The sequence below is a fragment of the Telmatherina bonti genome (genome assembly GCF_933228915.1).
Source record: "Telmatherina bonti genome assembly, chromosome: 2".
In the NCBI taxonomy this organism is placed as follows: Eukaryota; Metazoa; Chordata; class Actinopteri; order Atheriniformes; family Telmatherinidae; genus Telmatherina; species Telmatherina bonti.
In genome coordinates this window covers 31,181,283-31,208,021 of record NC_136620.1, presented here as the reverse complement: position 1 = coordinate 31,208,021, position 26,739 = coordinate 31,181,283, and the positions used below count along the sequence as shown (strand labels likewise).

The 26,739-nt window shown below is 38.3% G+C and overlaps 1 long non-coding RNA gene across 1 annotated transcript in view; it reads left to right on the top strand.

Annotated features, from left to right (window-relative positions):
• Positions 1-26,739, top strand: part of LOC306760753 — a 115,572-nt gene that overhangs the window by 65,143 nt on the left and 23,690 nt on the right. The window contains exon 3 of the long non-coding RNA XR_013771453.1: positions 16,151-16,257. This is a non-coding gene — a long non-coding RNA (uncharacterized lncRNA). The remainder of the gene's footprint in view (positions 1-16,150; positions 16,258-26,739) is intronic.

Here is a 26,739-nt window from a genome sequence, read left to right as displayed (position 1 = left end):
AGAAACTTAAAGAATCCTTTTCAAATTAAAGTCTATTAGTCAAAAAATCCAAATATCTTTGAAAAAAGGAATGGAGTAGATCAGTGAATACATCATGCATGTTGTCAAAGTAACATGTTTGGGGTTCGTCTACAATTTCAATATTACATTCCAGGCAGTGTAGTTTATGTACAAAAATGCTAGATTTGCAGCATGTAAACAACTTGTATCTGGTCTCACATCTCTGATTCTGCTTACACGACAGCTAAATATTTCATAGTATTAAATGTAAAAGGGTATTCTTCTTGCCAACATTCTGGCTGAGCATTTGCACTCTTCTGCATCTCTGAGGACGCTGTGACAGTCCCAAAGCCTAAAGCACTGTCAAATAAAAGACAAGTTGTTTCAGTATGTTACCATTTTAATACTTTTCCATGCCCCTTTTGGCAAATCTTCAGCACCTGCAATCCTACACAGTCTGTCTCAAGGAGAGCTGCAGGGCAAAACCTGTGATGGCCAAAGTGACAGCCAATTCCCAACATCTGGTACAAGCTGGTACTGTCCATCTTATCCGAGAGATTGTCGTATAGCTGTGGTGGACGCTGCTTGGCAGCTTGTGGTATCAGACTGTTGAAGAATTACCCCCATCGTGCTTCTAAGCGGAGCAGGCAGAGAGCACACTGTTTCATTTCAGCACGGTGGACCATTGATGCCTGCAGTAGATCCCCTGTTATCTAATCAAACAGCACTGGTCAGTTATGATGCCAACTCCTAAATCCACAGCCGTCTGTAAAGCCGTGGGGGAAGATTAACCGCTACAGCGCCAATGTCCTACATTCAAAGACTTCCTCTTAAGATCTTTTTTTCCTGGAGAGTACAGTTATCCATACAAGCAAACACAGACAGAGACACACAGACATACAGCCTAAAGTAGGAGTCCTTCATGCTGTAATGGGGCTATCACAAAGACCACACAGCTTGCATTTTGGAAGAAGACTTGATGCTTTCTGAACGCTCTTTGTCTGTGACCACTAGAATATCTCAAAGAGGCTTGAGTCTTTGCCGTTGAACATTGCAGGATGCGTTGTTTTGCCTTGTAGGTGTCTAAGATACCCCATGAGTAAAAGTAGAGTAAGAACAAAGAGAGATAGCCCACGACATTATCCTTTCTGTCGTATGGTCTACAGGAGCTCTAATAAGCCTGTGTGCTCTACTGTTACCCTGCTGTGTGGCTGCACTTCATTATAACCCAAGAAGCAGAAGCTCTCGCATAGCAAGCAAAGAGCTCTGGGCACTTTTTTTAATATTTATATCACAGTCTGGTGTGGCAGTAATGATATTAGGGAGCTGACGGAATTCTCCACCCAGCTGGACATGTTAATTGAGAAGCCAGGATTTAAAGGCAAAGTTCACATTTGTGCAGATGGTGTGACAATGCAAGATGGCAGTCCTGGGTCAGAGTCATTTCCAAGCTATACCTTAATGGCAGCATTTTTTCTTCTTTCTTTTTTACCCTTCAAATTTGACAAATACTCGTCCCCAAGGTCCGCAGCAGTCTACGGGGCCGTTCCCTATACCTCTGTGCCCTTGACGTGAAGAGCCACATTACTTGGAGTTGCATAATGTCCTTCTCCACTTTCAGGGGTTGAACTGTGTGTAGAATAATTTTGTGACAATTTTGTAAAAAAAAATTTTATAAAGTAGATTAACTTCCATTCATCAAATGGGTATATCACTTAGTCCAATTCAGCGTTATAAAGATAAGATCAACATGGATTAATAAACTTAGTTTCAACAATTTAACATAACCAAAAAGGGAAGCTGTGTTTACACACACACATATATATATATATATATATATATATATATATATATATATATATATATATATATATATATATATATATATATATATATATACACATACACACACACACACATACTGATTTATATTTAGTTTCCCTTGATAAAAGGTAGCACTTGTTATTAAAAATGAATAAATATATAGGCAGTTGTAGGTCACAAGACTTTATATGTCTGCACTACATGACTGTACATAAATGTTATTGTACATATATTACACGGACAAAAAGCAGTTTCACTGGAGTCAACTGCCCTAGGGCCCAAGTTTATCGCGTACTACTTCTCCCCTCACCCAGGGACCTGTCCACATAAATTATACGCAGCATTGTGTGCTCATAATGCTGCAATAAATCAAAAGTATTTTCTTGATTTCAAACAGTAATGAATCATTTAAAATAGATCATCCATGCTACTTATTTTTTTAAGTTTGACTGAGTGCAAACAGTGAAATGATTCCACTGTGTGAAGGCATCAGCGAAAGTCATGCGGCAGGGAGGTTTAACAGATGGGTTTATCTTTATCGAGATTTATTCTGCTGCACCACACATCTACATCAAATTAGACTATCCAGAATAAGCCCCCTCCCCACCTCCCAAATCCACCACCCTAACCATACACCGGAAAGCAGGTGTCTGCTTAATAATTTGGTCAAAGATCAGTGAGTTAAAGGTTGAGGCCAGGGGCAGAGAGGAGCAGGGTCATCCTGGTGGTAGGGAGGTTGTGAGACATGATCTCCTCAAGTCTGGAACAGCCAAACCCCAAGGTCATCCATTAGTGCTCTGGCCCATTGGTGCTGGAGGACCCACAATAAATTTACTGTGCACCCTTAACCCTTTTAATACTCACTGTGACCCATATGAGGAGATCAGCTCCCTTAGGGAGGGGCACATTACATTATTAGCACTGTGCATCCATTGACAGCTATTATATTCTAACAGTGTGCTTTGGGTGACTTCATACTGTAAATACTTCAACACAAATAGTAGACAATAATGGGGTTTGCAATCACTCTTTTCACTGTTTTATTTTGTTAGTTGTGCGTACAATATAATTTAATCAATTAAATTGCCTGACTAAGTCTCCTTCTGAGTTCTGCTTAATGGGGATCAGATTACATCTTTAATTTAAGTGACTGCACGATATTTTAATATCTAAAATCCCTCCCTTGGCCATCTGTGATCACTTTCAAACACACAGATGATAGTGTCAGTGTCTGGCCAATTTTTTTTTCTTAGAAAATCTAACTTATGGCTGATAGTTATCTGGTCTTTCAAACAATGAACAACTTATCTACCTTTTTAGAGCAATGCATTTTTTTCTGTTCTTACAAGAAAAGGTGAGGCTGCAAGGAAGAACAAGAATGAAATGTCAACAGTGTCAACCACTCCCTTTAAATAGGACTCTCCTATGATCCCTTGCTACTGTGCTCGGTCAAACCTTTCCAGGTGTCAAGACTGAGCGTCAGAAAAAGAAATTAAAGTGACACGGTGTTGACAGAAAGAAAAGACATTTCAGTTTTCACCCCTCTCTTGCCGATGAGGGAGCCATCACCCCCAGCTCAGACATGGGCACTAATGAATCAAGCAACACCTTAACTTTGCCAGTGCAGAGGACTTTTGGCTGGGGGGGCACCCATATAGTGTCATTGATAATGGGATCTTGTGTTGGACTGCTGTTGATTTCATGTCTACCTCAACCTCTCCCATGGCCTGCCATTTTGACATGGCTTAATTTTGCCCCTCTGCTCATAAAGACACCCTGTTAGAAGGATTTTCACAAGTGTCAGGTCTTCATCTTTACTGGTTATGACTTCCCTCACCGTCTATAGTCCACATAGTGTTTTATTAAGCAAAGGTGGCTCTGTTGGATTTATTTTACCTACAAGGAATGACTGTATTAATATAGGTGTGGAAGGCAGTGTTGAGATCAGGAAAGATTCTGTGAATAACTCAAAAGAGCTGCAAAGAGATCATCTTTGGTAGAAGAGGAAATACATTTTTTTCTTTCTGTATCTACATTTCCTGTCACATAAATAGCAATAGTTACTTTGAACAACTGGAACACACTTTGAATTACTCTGGTAGAACTTTTACATGTTGACATTTTACATTATTAAACCGTTTTACACAAATAAAGCTATAATTAGTTTTGTTTTGTTGGATATGAGTATGTAATTTATATTGCGGATATGGTGTTGCAAGGAATAATTAAGGAAGGAGTCATCTTGGATTGAGATGACTTGTACAATTTATTTTTTTGATAAAGCACACAATCAAGTGTAGCCTGCACAACTTTCCACTGGCATTATTGAATAATAAAGGGTCTTTTTTTGCAGATAAATGTTTGCATATAGTCTCCTTTTCACATTTCCACTTCAGTGTTTCAAGCTGTCTCTTGCTGCCCCCCCCCCCCCCCCCCAACAGACACACGGTGCACACCCCAACCCCCCTATTCCCCCTCCATCCTACCCAGCAAGCAGGGCTGGTGGCTCCTTTGTGTGACCTGTGCTCACACTGTTCCATCTCCACATCATGCAAGCAGCCTTTCACCACAGCAACTCAGCAGCAACAATCACACACTCATACTTAAAAAAAAAAAAAAGAAAAGACCTCTTGCTCGCTTTACCAACCAATTAAGAGCCATCTGGGCTCAGTTGCAGTGAGAAAGCAAAAACAATATCATAACCGGTGTCATATTTCATTGACATGGAAACTTCTCAATGTCTAAAAACAAGGCACATCACAAAAATAAGAGTTTTCATTATAACTGCCTTCTTGACAAAAAGTAGATGCTAAATAAAGAAAGTGTGCTTATCTGTTTTGATTTGTTGATTTGAGCAGGCCCAGTGAAGGGCACAACATGGTTTAAAAACATGACAGAGCCAGCCATTGTTTTTGAAACTGCTACGCAAGTGTGTGATTCCCGATGAACTTGGGGTCATAGATTCCCAGTGGCTGCGTAAGGCAGGGAATGGAGAGCAGCAGGGTTCAAGCCTTGGGTCACTGGAGCTTCAGAAGTGGCCAGCCAGCTTTATCCCAGGAGAAATGATGGTGACGGATTCACTGGTGTATTCTCAAGGTCCACTGAACCCCACAGCAAAGACTCTAAGTTAGAGCCTGCAGAAACACTCTCATCTCCAGTTCACAGGACTCCAAAAGAGGGGCAGTCTGGACAGGCTCCCGGATGCCTCAAGATACACAAAATCCAGCCTCAACCTCATGGTGGCACTGCCAAACCTCATATATAATGTGGAGTACACATTAGGCCTCTGACATGCACTGTAACGGTTCACTTCCCCATTGTTGAGAGGTGTTGAACCACTATGTGGTCAAGTAGGCTTTATAAGGCAAAAAGATATGAATAGAAACTCCACCCCTGTCTTTTCTTTTTTTTTTTTTTTTTTTTGCCTTTTCAATCAAACTCTTTTAAAAGGCTTACTTACCCCTAATGAAAATGGCAAGCCCACAGGCATGGCATGGCCCAGCTGCGGCCCTGGCGCAGTACTACTGTTCTCCTGCATATTGTTCTGGGCACCATATCCAAGAGTTCTCGCTGTGCTGTGTACTTAACTAAGGTCAAAGTTGTCATTGTCTGGGCCTTGTTGGCATTAAGGCCGCCACTGATGATAGGACTCCTTTTCAAAACTGCCACTTTTAGTAGTCTATAAGAGTTAACCTCTACAAAGGCCAGGAAACCCAGCACCTGCAAATGTAACCCCAGGCTGGGACTGGGTTTTAGAGTAAAAGGAGTAGTCTTTTATGACATTTTGCCACATATGTGCGCAAACCCCAATTTTTGTTTTCCTTTTCACCTTTCCCTTTGGTTGATGGAAATTGCTAAAGTATATATTTATATCTATATAGAATTTACCTTACGTTTAGATCCAAATTATAAGACAACCGTTTGAAGACTAAAGAGATTTCATGCAAGAAAAATTTTAAATCCTGTTCTTTGACACAAGTTTATTAAAGACAAACTGAAGATTCGTGGACTTTTTCTGTGGTGTTTTCTAAAAAAAAAAAAAACATGCCTAACATATGAAAGCATGTTAGACATGTGACTGTGATTATCATAGGATGATGGATTAAAGTAGGGGAAAATGTTTGTTAGGGTTAAGATCTTATTTCTTGATTTATCTTCACTCCAGCAACTCGTTTTCATTCATGGTGTTACTGAGGTAAGAATTATTTCTCAGAATATATTGTCCTCACCTTTTCTGTTTTCTTTTCTTCAGTTTGTCCTCCTTCTTATTTTTCTCTCTGTGTTTTGCAAACGCACACACATACACTGCAACATGCATACAACCAGACATGCACAAACCTTCTTACAACCAGCTCTCCCCCATAGCAATTTTGTCAGAAGTTGACAATGTCTTGATTTAGTTGTCTGGCTGTTCCGGCCAGTTTTCCCTGCTGTGCTAATGTGAACAGGACATCCCGCTGGGCACCAAAGAATACCACTTCACGGCAGCCGCATAGCTGGCAGCATTTATTTAGGGAGCTACCGAAATGAATGGGTATTAGTGTCCAAACATTTCACCATGCTCCTGCAGCCACACACAAAAGCCACTGATTTCCAGCAAATCTGCACTTATTTTATTCGGGAAGACTAAAGCTAGGGACCAGGAGAGACACAGACAGACAGAAGAGAAGGAGAGAGAAAACATTTATAATGACTTAAAAGACCTCAAAAGAAGAATGGGAATTGCGTTTGAAAAGGATTTACGAGACAGAAATCGAAAAGAAAAAAAAATGGCCCCTCTATTTCAGCACATTTTTGTCGGAGTTGAAAATGAAAAATATCTATATCCCTAAAGTGACTCAACTTTAAGTGCTTGTATTCACATTAAAAAAAAAAAAAAAACACTCCCTTTTCAATCACCCAGTTTTTTCTTGCTGTGTTCTTGCTTGTATTGTGTTTTCTAGGACTGCACATAAAAAGAAAAAGTAATTTTATCATTGCTAAAATTGTCAATCGAAAGTGTCTTCACAAATCACTCTCTACAGTTCGCAATCGAGGCTGCCTGCTGTCTTGTTAACCTATGAATTTTAAGTGGAAGGCTCCCATTAGATAGCAGCAGTACTGCTGACTCCTCTTGGCTTTTCTGTAGGGAGCAGACTGAGGCAGGTTGCACTCCTGGCCCGGTGTTGCACTTTGCCTGGTCTCTGTGTCCAGGACCTCATCAGCACAGAGTCTGCCTGTCCCTGTGTCCCTGCCACTCACCTCCCTGCTCTTCATCTGTCATTGCTGCCCTTCTCCTAACACACACCAGTGACATTTTGAAAAACTCTGGCATTCACCCTCAATATGGATTCTTGTTGATTATAGCTTTCTGTCTGTGAAGATTGCACGTATTATTGACTTTGCAATCCCATGACTATTTGCACAGCTTTTTCCTCCCCTATGCATTTTGCTGAAGTCCTTTAGTAATATTCCCCTGCTTTCTTATAACCTCTTTTCATTATCCTTTCTTTTTTTTTTCATATTTTCTTTTTTTTTCAGTTTTTCCATATATATCGCTAATCCCCTCTGGCCATGACCCTTTCTTTATGCCACCAGAGATCAGAGTTTCAGCAAAGCTTCGGTCACTGATGTCATTAAGATTGGGATCTGATACACTGGATGTCCATTGGTTAAATGCCCCTGGCCTGAACTCCCTATTGTCCCTTAATTCCAAGCGGCAGCTCTGTTTCACTTGGTGCATAATAGCCCATAGGTTAAAGTTCTACTGCTTTTGCTTTGAATTTACATCTTTCACAGGCCCCAGTCTCCTGTTCTTAGCTGGCATTTTCTTTTACCTCTTTTCATTTCTTACGAGCCTCATTGCCCGCGGCAGCACGGCTGTTTGTGCTGTAGCTTTCCTGACAATCTCCCACATCCAGGCATCTTTTGGAGGGTCAGAGGAGAGCAACTTGACTTAACAGGTCAACGCAAGTGGGTTCCACCCTTCTCCAGAGGGGAAGCCACAGAGCCCTCCATTAGGAGCTGACCTTCGCGTTGCACTGGTCTGGCCCCAGCCAGGGCATCACATGGCTCTCTGCCTGAGACAGGCTGCTCATTAAAGCCTGCTGCCCATAGCAGGATTAGGCCTTTTCATAGTTTATCCTCTTTTCTGACAACTGACAATGGGCGAGGCTAGCTGCTTCAAATGGAGTGTGCATATGAATCATGGAACTATAATTGCTCTTTCATCATGAGAATTTTGGAAAATCTATACAAATGCACAATGCAAAAAATTAATTGGGGTCTGTTTTTCAAGGGCACATAGCTACACTATACGAGACAAAGAAAATGTGAAAGGTAGTAATGAGGCATTTTCAATACGGCACAGCATCTTTTCTCACTGCTCCTGTATACAGCCCGCTGTATGCACATGAAGACCTTCTGGCTCAAACCTTTACCCACTGTGATACTTTTATTCAAACTTTCACTACACTTCATACACACTGGAGTGCTCTGTTTACTTGTGTAGCAATGTTTTCAAAGAGCAACCCCATTAACAGTGGTGGCCTGTTACCCATGACCTAGTGTTAGCTTCATAGTATTATGCAGGTTATGGAAGGCAGTAGCTTAGACACAGAGAAGGGAACTAAGATGACACTACCTCTTGAGCTGTGTGGGAGGGAGAAGCTGGCGATAGCACGGCTGCTATCTTCAGTTCAAAGCCCTAGTCACGCTTCCTATTTACTCCACAACTCTGTCTGTTTTCATTATTCTTATTTCATGTAATATCAAGGCAAAGAAAGAGCGTTATTTCCTTCATGATGGAGGGCAGGTTATGGTTGGCTCTGAGTTCGCACCACTCATAACAAGTTTGGGTGGGGGTAGGTTTTCAAGCATCAAAGCAGATTGAACAAATTGAAAAGAAATATTTCCATGGAGACATATTAAGTGGTTGCCTGCAGTTATTTACCACATGTATACTTACTTTAAACTAATAAGTGATAATCTGAAAAAATAAAATGAAATGATAAAAATAAATAAGTAGAAGTCTTAACGCAAAAAATATCATGTTCAAATCATTACCTATAGATCTGAGAAAAATATATAATCCCCTCATTAAAAGTGTGAACACCATTACTGTCATTCAGATATGTGGTAAAGCATCTGCAATAAACACAAAGTGATAAAGATTAGTTATATGCAAAAGGTGTTAATGAACCGCTGGTTTAATGTTTTTTTTTTGTTTGTTTTTTTTTGTTTTTTTAATTAGTATACTATGATAAGCTACCTTTAATATAAAAAGATTAAACAGCTGATAAAATGTATTTACATAATTGATGTTAGTGTTTTGAAATTTAATTTTTTTTTTTTTTTTTTTTTTTTTTTTGGCTGATCAGTTCAATTTTCATAAAATATAAATGTTTATTTGTGTCTGTTATATTTGTAACTTGTGGACATCAATGGAAAGAAAACAGTAGCTAAATTTTCTCAATTGTCCCTTACATTTTCCTTTTTTAAGAATATCTATGTAACATTTGATCTAACTCCTGCATTTATCAATACAGTAAATTGAAAAAAAAAAAAAAAAAAAAAAAAAAAAAAAAAAAGAAGGAAATTAATTAAGTTTTGTTGATCACACAGAAATTCTTTGGGGATGGGGGGTCCAAAACAAAAAGAGGTCCGAGAAAAGAAGAACTGAAACTCTGTTAGCAACACAATTAAACTCTGGTAATGAGGTCAGACATCAGATCCACTGCAAGTGATATCATTACACAGGCTGAACGGATGGCCTGCTCCAGCTGCCTTGCTCTTGCTGTGGGATTAGAATCACTGTCCTGAGGGCAGCGCTTTTACTAGGCTGACCCCTGCCTGCCAGTAGGCCACCAGCCACCCCCTGGGTTCTTGGGGGCTTCAGCCTCCAGTCCTGGTGCCGGTCGCACGAACAGGACTGCGGAGAAGTGAACTGTGCTGCCACTTGGGATGACAGGACTTGCCACTCTATTAGGAAGCACAGAGACAGGCAGGCACCAGCACACAATCCGCCCTGTGTTGCCAACCATGAATTACTGGGTTCCTCTCTTTCCATCAGCTCATTTGTAAAAACCAACCAACAATGACAAGGTGATAAAAAGGACATTGTATCAGTGATTAGAGTGTTGCGTTTGAACCTGTTGATGGTTAAGATATGGCTCTGAAATAAAGCACAACTTCATGCTGTCTTTTCGAAAAAAGGAACCTGTTCGGTTTAGTTAAAATCGTAATTAATACTTGCAAACAAGATTGAAATAATGAAGCATTCAGATTGGTAGCAGTCTAATTTTCTTCTCTCATTGTCTAAAGCCTCGTTTGCAAAGTCCCTCACAGGAGTCTGCTTAATTTGTCTTTTCTTATTTGGTCTGTCTGTGTGTTGTGTGCTGTTCTCTTTTTGTCCCCTGTGATTACTTTGAGGATATCGTTATGACATTCAGTAGCAACAATAATTCTTCTGTTTTAATTCATATCAATTAGTAGGGAATGGTAATTCAAACTGACGGCACAGCGTATCTTGAAAGGCATGCGAGGTTGTTGGCGGCAGCATCGCCGTGCAGCCAAAAGCCACCCTCCTTTCCCCTTTCTTCCCCTTTCTGTCTTTCAGTTCACAACAAGGGGCTCTGAGCAAAGGGGACAATACCAGTCAGAGCCAGTACTTTGATAATTAGTTATTGATTGAGAACAATGGCATGGCGTACACTGTCGTATTAGCTAGACGCCAGTAGGTCGCGACACCAAGAGCAGCCATCAAGAAACGAGGGCCAAAACATGCCTGACTTCCCTAATAAGATATTCCCTCATGTTTTTCTCTTTCATTTCCCTCCTCTTTTTCTTTCCTCTGGCATGTTAGTGTTCAGGCTACATGGGGTCAAAAGTATTAATGCTTGTGCACAAACGAGTGCCTGATGAAGGAGAATTTAATTAGAGAATACCCACTTAAGCTTTTCATACCACGTTGTTCAATCTAACTTTATTTCTTTGATTGTGGGAAATTTAATCAAGCAAGTGCTGAGAAAAGACATTTAGAATTTTCTGGCACTGGCATTGTTGTCATAACATAAAATGGTGAATGCCAAATGAAATCAAACTACAAATACTGTGAAACAATGCTACATAGTGGAGACCAGCTTTTCACAAGATGTATGTCGGAAGCGTTTATATTTCAAGCAAGTAACTATTAAGTCTTTTTTTGTGCTCGAGTTCAAATGAAGTAACCCGATGTGGTGTTATTTTGTACATGTTAATGAGCAGAGCTGTGTGTGTCAGTTCTGTCTGACAATATGGAAGTGCAAAGTGAAAACAGATGCAGTAAGCTGCAAATATGGATAAGCAATATGCTCACAGTGGGCGATTTATGTCCGTGATGGTGTCTTTTGGTGAAGGTTTGGTTTTTAACAGAAGCTGCTAGGAAAGAACTTCCTCTGGAAAATGGATGTGTCAGGTTTGGCACCAGATTGAAAAAAAGAAAGAAATAAGTCCCTAACTTACGTCACCTGATCCGAGTCCTGTAAAGATGCGCCTGGCATTAAACAGACAGGGCAGGAGCATCAACTGAACAATGGAGGACTGTCAGGACCGACAGCGGGGCACGGCTCTACCATCACTGTTCTGACAGGGAGGGCCTCAGAGGGTAAACTGCTTTGCTGGAACTAATTAAACAGATGAAGTTATGACATGAATATGCAGATGTTGTTTACATTTTACCATATGGTATTATTTCAGGTAATAACGCACAGGAGAGCCTTCCCACTCATTAATGTGAAGGGATGGAGTGAAAACACTGTCTATCAAGAGACACTCGAAGCGTGTTCAAGAAATATGATCAGACTGACTCATGGGTGCTAAAATCTATTTTAAGCCATTCAATTAACATACATGTTGATAGCTATTATGGTTTGATTTAAATTGTTAGGATAATCTGTGTTGGACTGGAGCTTCCTCATTAGAAGGTGGACACACAGTCGGATAGTCCAGAGTTATAAAACTGGTAGCATTTTTCCTGTGAAGTAAACATATGATGTGTCTTAACTTATGAAATAGCATCTTTACTTTAATACCATTTAGATACTTAAATAATTTTTCACTGCAGACATACAGATTTAGTAAGATTGCAACCTTATAGTTACCATAAACCCAGGGTATATTTCAGTGCAGTATCTGCATTTAACTCAACTTCTCTCTATTTTTTTTTTGTGTTGAAGTGTTGGAGTTCTCCCCCAGTTTTGTGTGCAGCCTTACCATTCCCCTGGAGCGGGTGCTGAGAGGTTAAGAGGGAAAGGGCCGACGGAGTCGCGTTTAGTAAGAAGTGTGGGATCACGGGGGCCAGCTGGTGGGGTGATGGGGAGCGTAATTGTGCCCGCTGTGTGGATATGGGAAGGGGGGGTAAAAGGATGGGGTGAGAAACCCTGGAAAAAAGGGAGGGGAGGGGACACCTCAATTACCTGTGCTCTCTCTGACCCCTCTCTCCCTCTGTCTCTCCACGGATGGACCCGCTTTCTGAGAGGAGGGGTGCGCTTCCACAGGCAGATGCACATCCCCCTCCTTTGTTCAAGGTAGCATTTGCTTCTTTTTCCAAAAATAAAGAAACTTATTTGAAACTCTCCTTTCTTTTTTTGTAATGCAGTTCTCTATTATTTAACAATAAAAATATTAATAATAAAAATAATAATTAGATAACAATAAATCACAATATCATTATTATTATTATTAATAATAATAATAATAATAATAATAATAATAATAATAATAATAATAATAATAATGATAAAATAGTAATAATCCATCATCATCATCCTAGTCATAATAATAACAATAATAATAATATATCTGAATTGGTTTCTGATTTTTAAAAAAAAAAATAGTATTTAGAGCTTTTTTTTCTGTTTAAAAGTTTGATCACAGAACTCTACCATGTGATGTTAGATTAAAGATCTTCAAGGGACTAAAAAAGCAACTTCTTATGAACAGAGCTGTTCTTTCAAAAATATTCAGCAGGTTACATGCAGCTGTCATAGTGTATTTTGGAGCTCCTACTTGGGCTAATACAGTAAGTGACAGAGACTGGTGTAAAATCAATACTTCACAGGAGTGTGATGTCTTAATAAACTCGCTGTGTTGTTCAGACAGGAAAGCTAGACATGTACGAGGAGGACTACAGCGTGGCCCATTGTGGAGCTGTCAAGTCTAGCCCTCAAAAGCAGATGAAGCTGTCAGATTATTAATATATTTATACTGACAGGCTCCAAGTCCACCCCTAAAACCCTCCTCTCTTTCAGCATCTCTCAAAAAATATGCTCAGCTTCAAAGACACAGGCCATAGGGTTGGATGCAAGGTCAAAGGCCAAATACATTTTGAAAGCAAATTCTCTTCCTTTTGCAACCTGTTTTTATTGCTGTCGCTCCCCTTCTCTGTAGCGACCATTCAGCTGAAACTTAGGCCGAATTGGCAGCAGCTTTCAAAGCGCTTGGCAGGCTGGTGAACCTCAGGAGCTCTCGGCTGACATCTCTCTGGGCTAGTCTATGCTCAGGGGTCAGCGTGAGCCCTGACTCCCAGGACCCACTCACTCAGGCGCTACCATGAGTCAGTCCCGCAGACTGAAATTAAAATGTGAAAAGCTGCACGACTGAAGGCATTCCTCACCCCCCATGGCATTTTCCTTTCTCTGTGACAGCTCCTCTGAGACTGCTTTTTCTTTCATGTTTCTTTTCTCCCTTTAGATTATTTAACAACATGCGAACAGAGCTGTCAAGGAGAGACATGCTTGATCGACAGAGCAAGGGAGTGTCTCAGTCAACATCGGGTTAAATTCGATTTTCTGCATGTTCAGTATGCCATTCTCAAGCTAGTTATTGCCTTGGCTTGATGTTTTTTGATGGATCAATTATCCATTATAGCATGTTGCAATGCCAAACATAATGGCAACTATGACACCTGTCACAATCTTCTATTAGGCTGAGGAAATTGAAATAATTTAATGACAGCTAATTTGGTCTTTGTTTTGAATCTCATTATGGCTGCAGTAATTGTGTTCTAAGAAAAAAAAATAGAAAAAAAACAAAGAAAAACTGAGGTGAAATATTACAGCATACTCATAGTAAAGAGTCCAAGCTAGAGCTATTAATTTTATATCCAAATGAAAACAAAAGAAACAGAATTGTGCTTTATGTGATCCAGACAAACATAAGTTTGAAGAGTCGATGAGATCTTGGAGATGTTATTTTTTCAAGCCGAGAATAAATTAGAGACAAGGATAACATATTAAAATAAGTTAGCGACAGCATAGTTAGGCATCACTATTAAATGCTAATTCCAAGAAGTGTTATTAATAGGGATTACAATAAAAGAATCCTAACTTTTTCATACATCATCCATATTTTTTTCCCCAATATTTTCATTACAAAGGTAATACAATTTTATAAAGCCTAGACTCTTGGCAAAAGTGTTTCCCCGAGCAGTTGGAAATCCTAATAAAATTTTACAAGACATTATATTTTACCACTGCTATGCCAAACACGTCATATTTATTACTTCACTTTTGGCACAAAAGCGCCCAAAAGCTCCCATGTATGTGAGAAAGCTGTGTGGGAGCGTCTTATCGGTACATGTGTGCATATACTTGAATTTGCAAGTAAAGAGCCTTCTTGGGATTACCCATGGTACATTCTGTTTGGTATCATAAAGAGAAAGAGGGAGTAGATGTGTGTCTCTTTTTTTTCAGGGATTCGGTAAGCTCTCTGTCAATGGTTTGGAGTTGAATTGCCTTGGATAGCTCCCCTCATTCCATGGAATGATCTCAGACCTAATTTACTGGGCAGCTCAGGATCCAAAGCATACAAGGCTCTCCTCTTGCATAGAATGTGTGAAATAGATAGAGCAGCCATCTCTCAGATGTGCTGAAGTAATCTTCAACCAGAGCTAGTCCTGCAGGCCTCACCCCTAAAGGGATTGATGCAGTGTCAAAACCTTTGGCTCTGGGGTCATCCTCTCTTCTTGCCTCCCCAATCTGACAAAAGCTGAATTTCTTTCCCTCACTATTCGTTTCTCCTTTTTTTCCTTCTATTGAACTCATCAGCAAGGGAGGCATGAGATGTGAGCTCTGAATGAAACATTTTCATTAGAAGGGAGGAGAATCTTCGGTCAGAGACAAGGCCACAGCTGATCTTAGCCAATGACATCCCCACCAATTCTTTTTTTTTTTTTTCTTTTTTTTCGCTCCATCTTACTTTCCCCAGCTGTCACTCTCTATGGTATGTGGCAAGCTGATTGAAATCAGCACTGTGTCAGGGCCGTCATATCTCCAGAAAGACATAAAACATGCAGAAGCATCAATAAGCAACAGGCCGCTGACAGCTCTCAGGCACCGATGCTGGCGGAGGAGAGATGAGGGGAAGGTTAGGACTCTGGGGGGATGCTGTGCAGTCGAAGTGTCTTCTTCAGGCTTCACTGAGACCCAGGAAAGACAAGATAAAGTCTATCAGGTTATCGCCTAGTTCAAGTTGCTTCTCGGACAGCGAGGCCACTGGGACACTGGATGTCAGGAGATCTATGTGTCTGAGCTGTGTGTGTGTGTGTGTGTGTGTGTGTGTGTGTGTGTGTCATAATCCTGCATTTCTGTGGTTATGTGTATGCTTTCATGTAGGTGTGAAGGATTTTTTTTTTTAAAAATTGTGGATTTTTTTTTAATTTTTTTGCTTTATAGTGGGACTCAAGTTGGCCTTTTTAATAGGTTGAAGAAAAAACGTCGGTCTTCAAAAGAATAACGGTTGATTAACTGGATTTGTGAAATACCAAAAAAAAAAAGAAAAAAAAAACCAGCAATATTTTCCTCTAAAATGTTGTCAATAAGAACTAATAAGAAACATAAGATAGATAAGATACTAGTTACACACACTTAGGATGGCCAAGAGATACTTTGGGATTTTTCAGTGTGCATTTATTTCACTAATGGGAGGTAAAGGTGATAGTCTGTTAGATCGCAGCCTGACACTACCTCTTACCACATCTAATTAGGCAACTTTTTAGCCCTTTAAAAGTGCTGAATCTCATTTCTCACTCCTGATATGGGTCATCTAACTGCCCTAACCTACCTGGTTAGAATTATGATATGGGACAAATTATCACCTCGACAGCATCCTGACTTTGAAGAGGTAAATTCAACAGTAATTAGTATGACACAGACGTCAAAGAAGGAAGCAGAGTTTTCAATGAAGCTGAAGTTTCCCCAAAGTTCTGGCTTATTATTTTTGTTTTGCTGGGTTAATGTTGTGGACAGGCGCCCATCTGCATATCAAATGTGACTCCCATTATTTTATGTTTATGTGTCTCCGCTAACAGCGCCTCCCAGCACTCCTCCATGTTCTCTTCCATCTGCCTCCTGTCCATTGATCAGCCTTCCAGGGCATCAGTCTGTTTAACATCTGCTACGCGTTTCAGCAGCTCAGGTAACTATCTTGCTGCTCTCCAACGCCTATTGATCTTCACATCCACCTGCAGGAACATCTGTTTCAGCATGTCGTTTGTCAGCACAGCTAGCTACTTTGTTTCGCTTCACGTCCTGTCCACTTTCACTCATTCTCTCACACAAAGCAGGAATACTCCCAAATGCTTGTCAAATGCATGTTTGCACTGATATAATACTGAACAGTAAATTGTTTTCCTATTTTATCTCTAAAAAATCAGCACTTATATTTAATTTAAGATCAAATATATAATTAAACAAGAATTGCAACTGTAGTGCAATTTTATGCTTTAGTGTTAAAAAGTGTTATTTTACATTATAAATTATTACTATATGGGATAATTACTTTTGTAGGTGATAAAATTAAAGAATGAGCAATTGTGCAAATAAAACTACAAATTATTTTTGTGATAGCATTTATTTTATGATTTTTTTTTTTTTAATATTTTTAAATACTGCTATTTTGTCTGCAATATGTTAGAAATTCTGTTTTGAAAATTACATCATCTCCCTGAACTATCTTACAAAACTTAAAAGGAAACATTGTGTGTGTGTGTATGTGTGTGTGTGTTTATGTGTGTGTGTGTCCGTGTTTGCAAACTATTACTGGAAGGGAGACATAAAACAAAGTCAAGGACAGAGAAGAGCTTGCATCTTTGAATTCGTGTCCCACACTGGCTTCCGTTGCTTAGAGGGACCGTCGTTGCCCACTTTAATTTGCTCTTTTGTAATGACGGGGCGTGGGTTAGTTAATTTCATTTTTTGATTTCTAAAGCTATCAAATACAGCTCAGATGAGAAATCAATTTTCCCAGCTGCCTTGGCTTTGTGGTGAAAAGAGCTCCTGCAATTGGTGAGCAGCCAGTCACATGACCGAGTCAGGGATTAGTTCAGCAGGCCCATGTTGCCACCACCTCAATTATGGGCTGCCTCTCGTCATTTACCTCAATAACATCTCATTCTCAGACACAGCTCATTTTTAATTCATGAAAGCCTCCACAGGAGTAATTGTTATATAGTTTGTTTTTGAAAATTTGGCCACTTTTGAAACAGCTTTTCATTTTGCATGATTGCAGCTGTGATGGTGTCATTTTGGATGAGCAAAGATAAAACAGTGAATGCCTAATTTGGAACAAATGAAGAATATTCTCTAACTTCATCAGTGACGTGTGTATATTTTAATTTCTTTTCTTTTTGTTCTCTTTTTTTTTTTTTTTTTACTTTATACAATTTAAGAGATAGCAATGTTAATTTTAATTGAAATACTGGTGTCCTGTGTCATTTTTTTACACAATGAAACTCATCAATGCCACTATTAGGACTGGCATGTGATTATCTGCACCGAAAGGTGACTACGCGAGCCTCAGCTCTTAATAAGCACTCACCTAAATAAGGCTTGTTTTGTTTTAATTGAGTGCAGACTGTAGAAAAAAAAAAAAGCTCTTTGTTCGACGGTAAATAATATTGCTTCAAATCAGTGTCATATAGACTATGGTGAGCTTGGAGCAGATGTTAAGTGTAGGCCTGTTTGCTGAAACCACAGACTTCACAGTGAGCTAAATGAATCCTTATGAAAATAATTATGAGAAATCCCTTTTTGATAGATTTCGAATAATTACAGAGACTACAAAAACCATCTCATCATTTAGGCATGTTTGAAATTTTTTTGAAGCCTTGGTTTGGAAATGGAAACTGTTCCAAGATTTATTTTGCTTCAACTGCGCTCTCTTTTCCTCAGTGCAGCACAAATTGACAATTTGTTCAGTAATCAAAGAATCTCCCTTTTGCGTGCATTGGTTTATAAACACAATGTAGAGGAGGAGGCCTTTTTTTGACATATCATGAGATTATATCCGCTCGACAGTTGTGTTATTCTATGTGGTTTCCATGACAACTGTTTGGGTGAGGCCCCCAATAAAACCAACCTCAGCTGTCATCTCTTCACCTAAAAGCTTTGTAATTGCTCTCATTTGCATACTACAATTAAGTGTGTTAGCTCACAGCAAGAACAATCAACCTCCACTAAGGACTGGGGATAGTATAATTATTATATCAGTGGATTTGTATGAAACATTAGTGACAAGCCTTTGTTTGACGTCGGCATTGAACTGTCAGGCTGTTACCACATATTCTCATTAATATACACATTTCAGACATTGATGAGTGATGCATAGGAATGGGTTAAAATGTTGTGATTATCATTTTTAATCAGCGTTTCTACATGTCTCTTTGATCATGCAGCAGTAGCAGTTTTATTTTGGTAATTGTGATGTTGGTTCCTGCTTGCTGGTCAGTTCAGAGAAAGATATTTTTATCTGTTTCTGATAGGAGGCTTTTTGACTCTGTGTTGCACTTGACTAGCTAGAAAGAGAATGATTTGCAGTAGTGGGAGACAGTTTGAACTGTTGATTGAATGGAAAGGTTATGTGCAGTGGGCTCTAAGCATTGTTTCTCTTTTCTCTCAGATGCGCAGAGGCTGTAATGAAGAGCTCTTGAACTCCCTGTCAGAGAAGCTGTGACAGGAGTTCAGGAGGATGCCTCTTTGCCTGTGCTGGACATATGACACACACACCTGTACACACACTCGTGCACAGGCGCACATGCACTCAGAGACAGCAAGGAAATTCTTTAGCGATATCTGAGAAACGTGAAAAATTATCCCTTTGTTATTTGTTTCTTTTTTTTTTTTTTTTCCTATTATCCTTTACATGAATTTTTTCCCTATAAAATGTGTGGATGAAATGTTTTTGTTTGGGCAAAACTCAAGTTTAAAATCTCAAGCATATTCTGAGTTTTATCATAAGCCCTGTGAGACCGCAGCACATCTTTTGGCAGGTACATTTTATTTTGGTGTTCTTGCCTTCAGGCCCTGAAATGAAATGGAAGACTAAATGGCATAAATGGCAAGTGCACCATCGCTAGCTCTCTGCAGCCTCCCAACACAAACTGGTCAAGCAGAAATGAGACCTGCATCAATTTTAATTTGTATTTATCCTGCCGATGACCTGCTCCTTTCAGTCTGCCATTGGAGGCACAAATTACACCCATCATAACTCTGATTCCAACGGCCCACGGTGTGCTATCAGAAAATTAACATGGTTATACACCACCGGTGGGTTCAAGGTGTCACAACACAATTATACAATCATGCAACCTGACGAGCTCTGACTGGTCGCTGGTGTATGACAACTAAGCTGGAGGGCTACGCTGTCTGTCACATCCAGGCGGGTGAGATAAGTTCAATAAAGAGTAGACTGTGCCTCAGCGTCTGCCTTCCTCTATCTTAATCAGTTAAATATCACAGGGCTGCTGCAGACTGAGGTGATGTTTTTTGGGTGGAAATAAGAAGAGCCATGTCTAAACTTATCATTGACTTGTCAAGCTTGTAGTTAGTCCAGAAAACTGAGCCTGCAGAATCAGTAGATTAAAAAATAACTGTGATATAGCTAATGCTGCTTGTGTATCATTAATAGAATTAAGCCATCAACAGGAAAAGTTTCATGGTATTGAACATCAGTGCTGTGCTAAGACTCACTCAGACTTTCAATCAGCCATAATCCTTGTCTCTCATAAAACTTGGACCAAAAGAAAAAAAAAAAGAAAGAACGAGGGGAAGCATCGCTGCCTGGATCCCCTGTGTGCTCTCAGTGTCAAGCCATTAGGCTGTGTGAAATGAGGTGCCACTCATGAGTTATAATGCCGCACATCTATAGATGCAGTGGTAAAATATAGCCCTTCAATGCTCAATTCTTACCTGGACTTGTGGAAATAATTCGGCTCTGATAGTGGTCTATGCAGCAACATCCCAATTCAAAGTCACAAAGACATGAAGAGGCATGTTGGATGAATTCAAAATAATCCACTTCAGAATAGCTTTGAGATTAATGGAAAGCATGAGTGATAGTGTGTATTTGTATCAGTGTGAAAATGATAACATATAAATGAAATACATAAAAAAAAAAAAAAAACAGGGTAGAGAGAAAAAACCTTTACATACTGTAGAATGCTATTAATAATGAGACCTTGGTGTTGAAAAGAAAGAGGATGCCGAAACTTTTTCTCAAGAACCAACTGAAGCATTGAATATGAGCTTTAAGAACTTCTTTTTGTACTGTCAAGAGCTTTTTTTTATTTTAACCAAATTAAAAACAGGACAAAAGAAGGCATATAATTGTACAAGCAGTGGAACTCAATGAAAGTTCCTCGCAACAAAAGCAGGCCAGCAGCAGTCTGCACTTGTGAAATATTTACCCAGAGGTACTGTAGATGTAACGCTGATAAGGAAATAAAGCTAATAAGTGTCACTTTGATGTGACAACAAATTATACATGGTTCTATCAGATCTCATTTCCATTCCACAACACAGAGACAGAGAATACCCTGAAGCATGGCTGTTAATGGGAGCCTCTATCAGCCATCGTGGAAAGCCTGCCTCATTACTCACTCCAGCACAACTGTGCCCAGGGTGGTCGATTTCCCCCAACAGAGGCTGGTTCACAGACCTGAGAGGCACTGTGAGACATATGACTTGATTTTCAATGCACATGGCATGGATGCCGTCATGCTGTAAGTGTGTGAAATCTGTTTATCAGTAAATTCATTTAAGCTATAAAGAAGAGGTTAAAAAAAAAAAAAAAAGGGCACGCTTTAAGGATTTTTAATGCCTAATGTTTTCTTCTAACTTTAGTTACTGATACAGTACATTTGTAATCGATTATTTCCAAGGTTACAAAATAAATGGCCCTGTGATGCTGCAACCAGCTAGCACTCATCTTCGTTTTCATTACAGGACCGATTCTACGCAACCTGCTTGCTATTCAGAAAGAATTTTCCATTTGGGAAGGTGCCAAATTCTCTCATAACCTTTTTTTCCCTTCCAACCTATGCAATGAATATTTTAAATCCTTAATGTATATTGGCCGTCTGAGTCTTTCTTTTGTCCATATAATCTTAGGAACCTTTTTTCCCACTGCGAGAACGCTGACACTCAGGTTATTTCACTTCACATCTTGTAGTCGCTGCTGCTCTTTGGTTTTACTCTCTGTACCCCTGTTTCTATCTTCCCTTACAAAGTCAATAGGGGGCATCCCTCATCTGTCAAAAACAAACATCAGAATATGTCTCCAGCCCCCCACCCCTCCATCATCCACTCTTTTTTGTGTAGTCTTCCTCTCTGCCTGTTAGACCTGCTCCTACTTTGTCAATGTGTCCAGTTTTTAATATTGCTGGTGGAGCTGCTTGCTGAGTATAATCAACATATGCATGTGAGAGAAGTCTAAAGTATAAAGGAGAAAGTCCTGGAGAAGTAACTGACCCTCTGGTGACTCTCTCACCCAGAGGGGAGGCAGCAGCACTTGCTGTGTGTGTTTCAGTGCAATCTGTGGAGCAGATGGTTGGAGTTCTGGGCAGAGAGCAGCAGGTCTCAGTCTGCATGTCACCAGGATGACGGGAGCTGGCTCCCTCCGAGCTTTAGTTAATACCTTCCTGCATCACAGACTTGTTATGGGTCTGGGCAAAATTCAACTATATACAATAGAACAATCCACTATTTCTATGCTTAGTTCTCTCTCTCCCTATCTTGCCTATTCTGGATGTGGTTTTAAAAAAAAAAAAAAAAAAAGTAAAATCTCTATTTTATATGTAAAATAAATATGAGATTGATTTAATGGTAAAGTAAACTAATAAGAATACACGTAGAGAAAGGGTGTGTTTTTTTTCTTTTACCTTTTATTTTAGTTAAATAAACAATTGCAAACTACCAGAAAACAACATTTTAAATGCATACCTTACAGCAAATTATGACTCTACCCTGATATGCTGATTTGAGAAATTGCCTAGTATGTGCTTAATTTTTCACATGTAGGAGATGCAGTTTATTAATTTAACGTATTTTAGATCTGAAAATGTGTGCATTTGCTAAAGTGCACATATACTCTTAAACTGCTGTTTGAAATAGTAGTTATAGACATTAATGTCTTGTTGTTATAAGTTTATAAAAAATTAGAAATTCTTTCCTTTTTATTAAAATCATCAAACCATGATGGTTTCTGGTGTCTTCTATAAAACATCGCTTAAAAAGTATCTGCTCAAATAACATCAAATCACGTTTAAAGAGGATATACACACATATGTTTTATCCTGTCTTAATGTGTTGAAACCTCATTGGTAGGGAGGTAAATAAACATTTGCTTAACTTTTGTTCACTTCACTCTGCTCCTGCCACTCAGACTTTAATCTTGGTTGCTGGCAGGTACAGCAGGGTAGACGGTAGCTCGTGAGGTGCAAGTGCTACTGCCTCTCCTCCTCTCCCTCCTTCTCTCTCTCCTCACATTATATAAAGAGTGGCAGCAGGCAGAGTGACAGACTGCCCCAAGAGATGACACCTGTCACTGAGGGGAGTGCTGCTAATCTACAAGCCTCATTTTGTTTGAACTCTTTGTCACCTTGCCGTCAAATCCTCATCTTCTCAGTCACTGCCAGCTTCCCTCCCCTCTGCTTCTCCGCTCGCGCTGCTTTGCCCGTTTCCTCAACAAACTGCAGCTCCTCCAGCATCACACATGAACCCTTCTCCTCAGATAAACATGCTCCTGCCGACATTTATTTATCTATGGAGTTTTGTGTGTTTGTGTTTCGGTCTCATGTTTGATTAGTTATTAATAAATCCAATGTGAGTTTTGTTTTGTTGTTTTTTTTTCCAACAAAGTCTCAGTTGTTCAGCGTCTTCCTCTGAGGTGGTTGGAATTGCTTACATGCTCCCAATGTATGAGAAGATGAGGCGTCCTTGTTCAAATGTTTTTATTTCCCAAACAAAGCCCTATTCATTGATATTGAGATTTGTCTAAGTTAAAGTGATCTGAATAGAAATGCAGTCTGGAGTGGCTCAGTCTCTGTGGAGCAGCACACTCCACCCCCTGGCCAAATATCTATATTGTTCACTTCTACAGACTGCGCTTTGTAATTATAATATAATTCATTATGTCTATGCTGCATGTGTCACAAAGAACGAGTCCTCCCCAAAATCCTCCTGCGCTGTTCAAGCTGACCGAACACATTCTTGTTCTCATTTTAAAGCCTGCGGCATGGAAATACCCCCTCACACCCCCATAAACAATAGATTTTCCTTTTTTGCTTAATTGAGATATCACCCACAAATCGGACAGCTCACACCAGCTCCGAACTCGGAGTGAAGGAAATCTATGTGGAAACAGGAAATGGAACGGCAGGTGAACTGGAAAAGATCAATTAAAGGTGTATAAAGCACAAAACAATGTGCCTGCACTGTATTACTATAAAATTAAAAATAATATAATAATCTTTTTTTTTTTTTTGTTTTGTTTTTTTTTACTGATATAATAGGATGAGGAAAATCTCCCTATTTACTGAGTCAAAATTAAATTATCGTATTAACCATTTATCTAAATACTGAGTTTCTCCACATTTTTCAAAATGTATTATGACAGCACAAAGAAAGAAAGAGAGTAGGGGAATAAAAAAACACTAAACAAGGAAAAAAAAAAGAAGCTGTAATCCAAGTTGGAGCGGAGGCACCAGCCAACTTCTTTAAATTCCTTCCATTAAGTGGAATTATCTTTTCCAGACACATTTTGTATGAATGCATCCAAAAATCCTCAATTCATTTGGATTGCATGAGGTTTAATTTAATCCTTTTTGCTTATTAAAAATTAAGATGCCGCATTTTTAACAACAGAAAGGCCAGCCTGCATCCAGCACAATGGTTAAGGTTAAATTGAAGGTTGTGTATACCCTTTGCTGTTTTAGAGGCATTCACATTCAAATAAAAGCAGGCATGGCTAGTTCAGACTGCAGCACAGTGTGAAATTGTGAATTTATATACACACAGAGTTAAACACAGCAAAGAGTAAGTTTCTGATATTTCTTGTCTCATGTTTAATTTTTCATTAAATTTTTTTAAACATTTCAAATGTGAGCTTTGTTAATTTTATACACACACACACACACACATATATATATATATATATATGTATATATATATATATATATATATATATATAAAATATATATATATATATTTATATATATATATATATATATATATATATATATATATATATATATATATATATATATATATATATGCTCACTGCATTTCAAAATCATATTCAACAGACACAACATATATATATATATATATATATATATATATATATATATATATATATATATATATATATATATATATATATATATATATATATATATATATATATATTCATCTTCATTCAGTGTACAACATTTGTTAAGACATAACTTATTATTGAATTTGGGACCACCAGCATCATCCCATCATTTTTTCACATTTTCAGAAGCATTAGTTTGATCCATGAATGAGTTTTTTTTTTTTTTCTTTTTTTTTTTTTTTTTCTGTCTTGTCCAGCATTTAAGCAAGCAGACTGATGGTCTGGATGCTGTGTTCTGCTGGGCAAATTTATTTTGCCAAGGGGAACTTTTGCTCCACTAATGCTCCACTTGTATTTATTGATTCTTATTTTATTTTTCTATTTGTTTTGGATAATAGTTTGTATTACAGAGGTTATGCTGCTGGACCTGACCGGAAAGGACAGAAAAGGGGCAGAAAGAGAACAGAAAAGAGAACATAAAAAACAAAAGAAAGAGATCAATGCACACACGTATATGCACATACACACCCACCTACATGTATATGTATATACACTTGCACATACATTATATATATATATAGATATAGATATAGATATATATATATATATATATATATATATATATATATAGATATATATATATATATATATATATATATATATATATATATATATATATATATATATAGATAGATATATATATATATATATATATATATATATATACATATTCATGAATGAGTTTAGATTCCTGGTCAGGAATCAGGAAACTGAAATGCTTTCAAACTCTCTTTGAACCCCTGTTTCATCATCAACATGTCACAACATTTATTTTTAGAAGCTTTTGAAAGTTATCTTTCACATGTAGAAAAGCTTTGATTGCTCTACAAATATAGAAAACATGCTAACATGTTAAAATTATGTGCTGACACAAAACAAATAACCAACAGTTATTTTTCATGTGATACACAACGATTTGATGGAAATCAAGTCAATATTGATGACAGTCAACATATAAGATTCTTCATTGTTCATAATGAGAACTCAGATACTGTTTTTCAACTGTTTGAAGAAGATAAATAGTGATTTTTTTTTTTGTATTTTTTTTCAGATTGTTTTTTTTTTTTTTATTAGTTTTCAGGAAAGACAAATTATGTCTTTCAGGGAAATTATGTGAGAATAATATATACTAGAATTTCCCAAGCATTACCAATGTGTTGCTTTAGAGGAGCTCAAATACATATTGAACATCTGGTGCTAGATGCATAAATGACGCTTTTCATAAAACTGTTTTTTCTGCAGATATAACGTGTTTCTGAAAGCAATTCAACTCTGATGCAACATAGGCAAAGTCTTTCTTTTTTCAAGCTTTTTTATTCATTATTTTTTACCTAATTTGGCCAGTTAAAAGAGATTGAACATAAAATGTCTTTTACTGAGGTTGCATATAAATAAAATATGTATATATGTGTATATATATATATATATATATATATATATATATATATATATATATATATATGTATATATATATATATATAAATATATATATAGGGCAGGTGGCTGTTTGTCTCTCAAGCTAGGGGTTTTCTGGGAGCTTGAGGGTCCTATGCAGTATCTTAGCTGTTCCTAGTACTGAGCTTTTCTGGACGGAGATGTATATATGATAATTTTATATCATTCATTCATTTTTCTGAACCGCTTAATCCAATTCAGGGTCGCGGGGAAGCTGGAGCCTATCCCAGCTGGCTTTGGGCGACAGGCAGGGTACACCCTGGACAGCTCGCCAGTCCATCGCAGGATAATTTTATATATGATCATTTTTTGCTGTGGTAATGAAATAATTATAAGTAAAAGTTACTTTATTTGTTTTTTCAAATCGAAAAAACTTTTAAATTTGGCTCATTTTAAATTTTTGTATATCTGTATATTTAATCTATTGGAACCAAATCACACAACAATTTAATGAACAGGTCCATGTATTCTGCCTACTTCTAAGCGCAGGCATTGCCAGCTGTGGACCTCTTGAGCCAATGCAGATTTTACATGGTCACCTGCTGAAATACACCTGAGTAAAATTAATAATAGGTCTTGATGCGGCTTGTGCAGAACTTGCCAACAAGCTGTCATTTGACTCAGGTGTTTTGCAACAGGGAAACATCTAAAACATGCAGGACAGTAGGTGATACCTGCACTAAAGTGTAGCATATTGGTGCTACTTTACATTCAGGTTGATTAAAACTGTACGATTGTTTTTTAAAGTTTCTCTGTGGGTTCAGATTGATTCATTTACACATTAAAACTTTT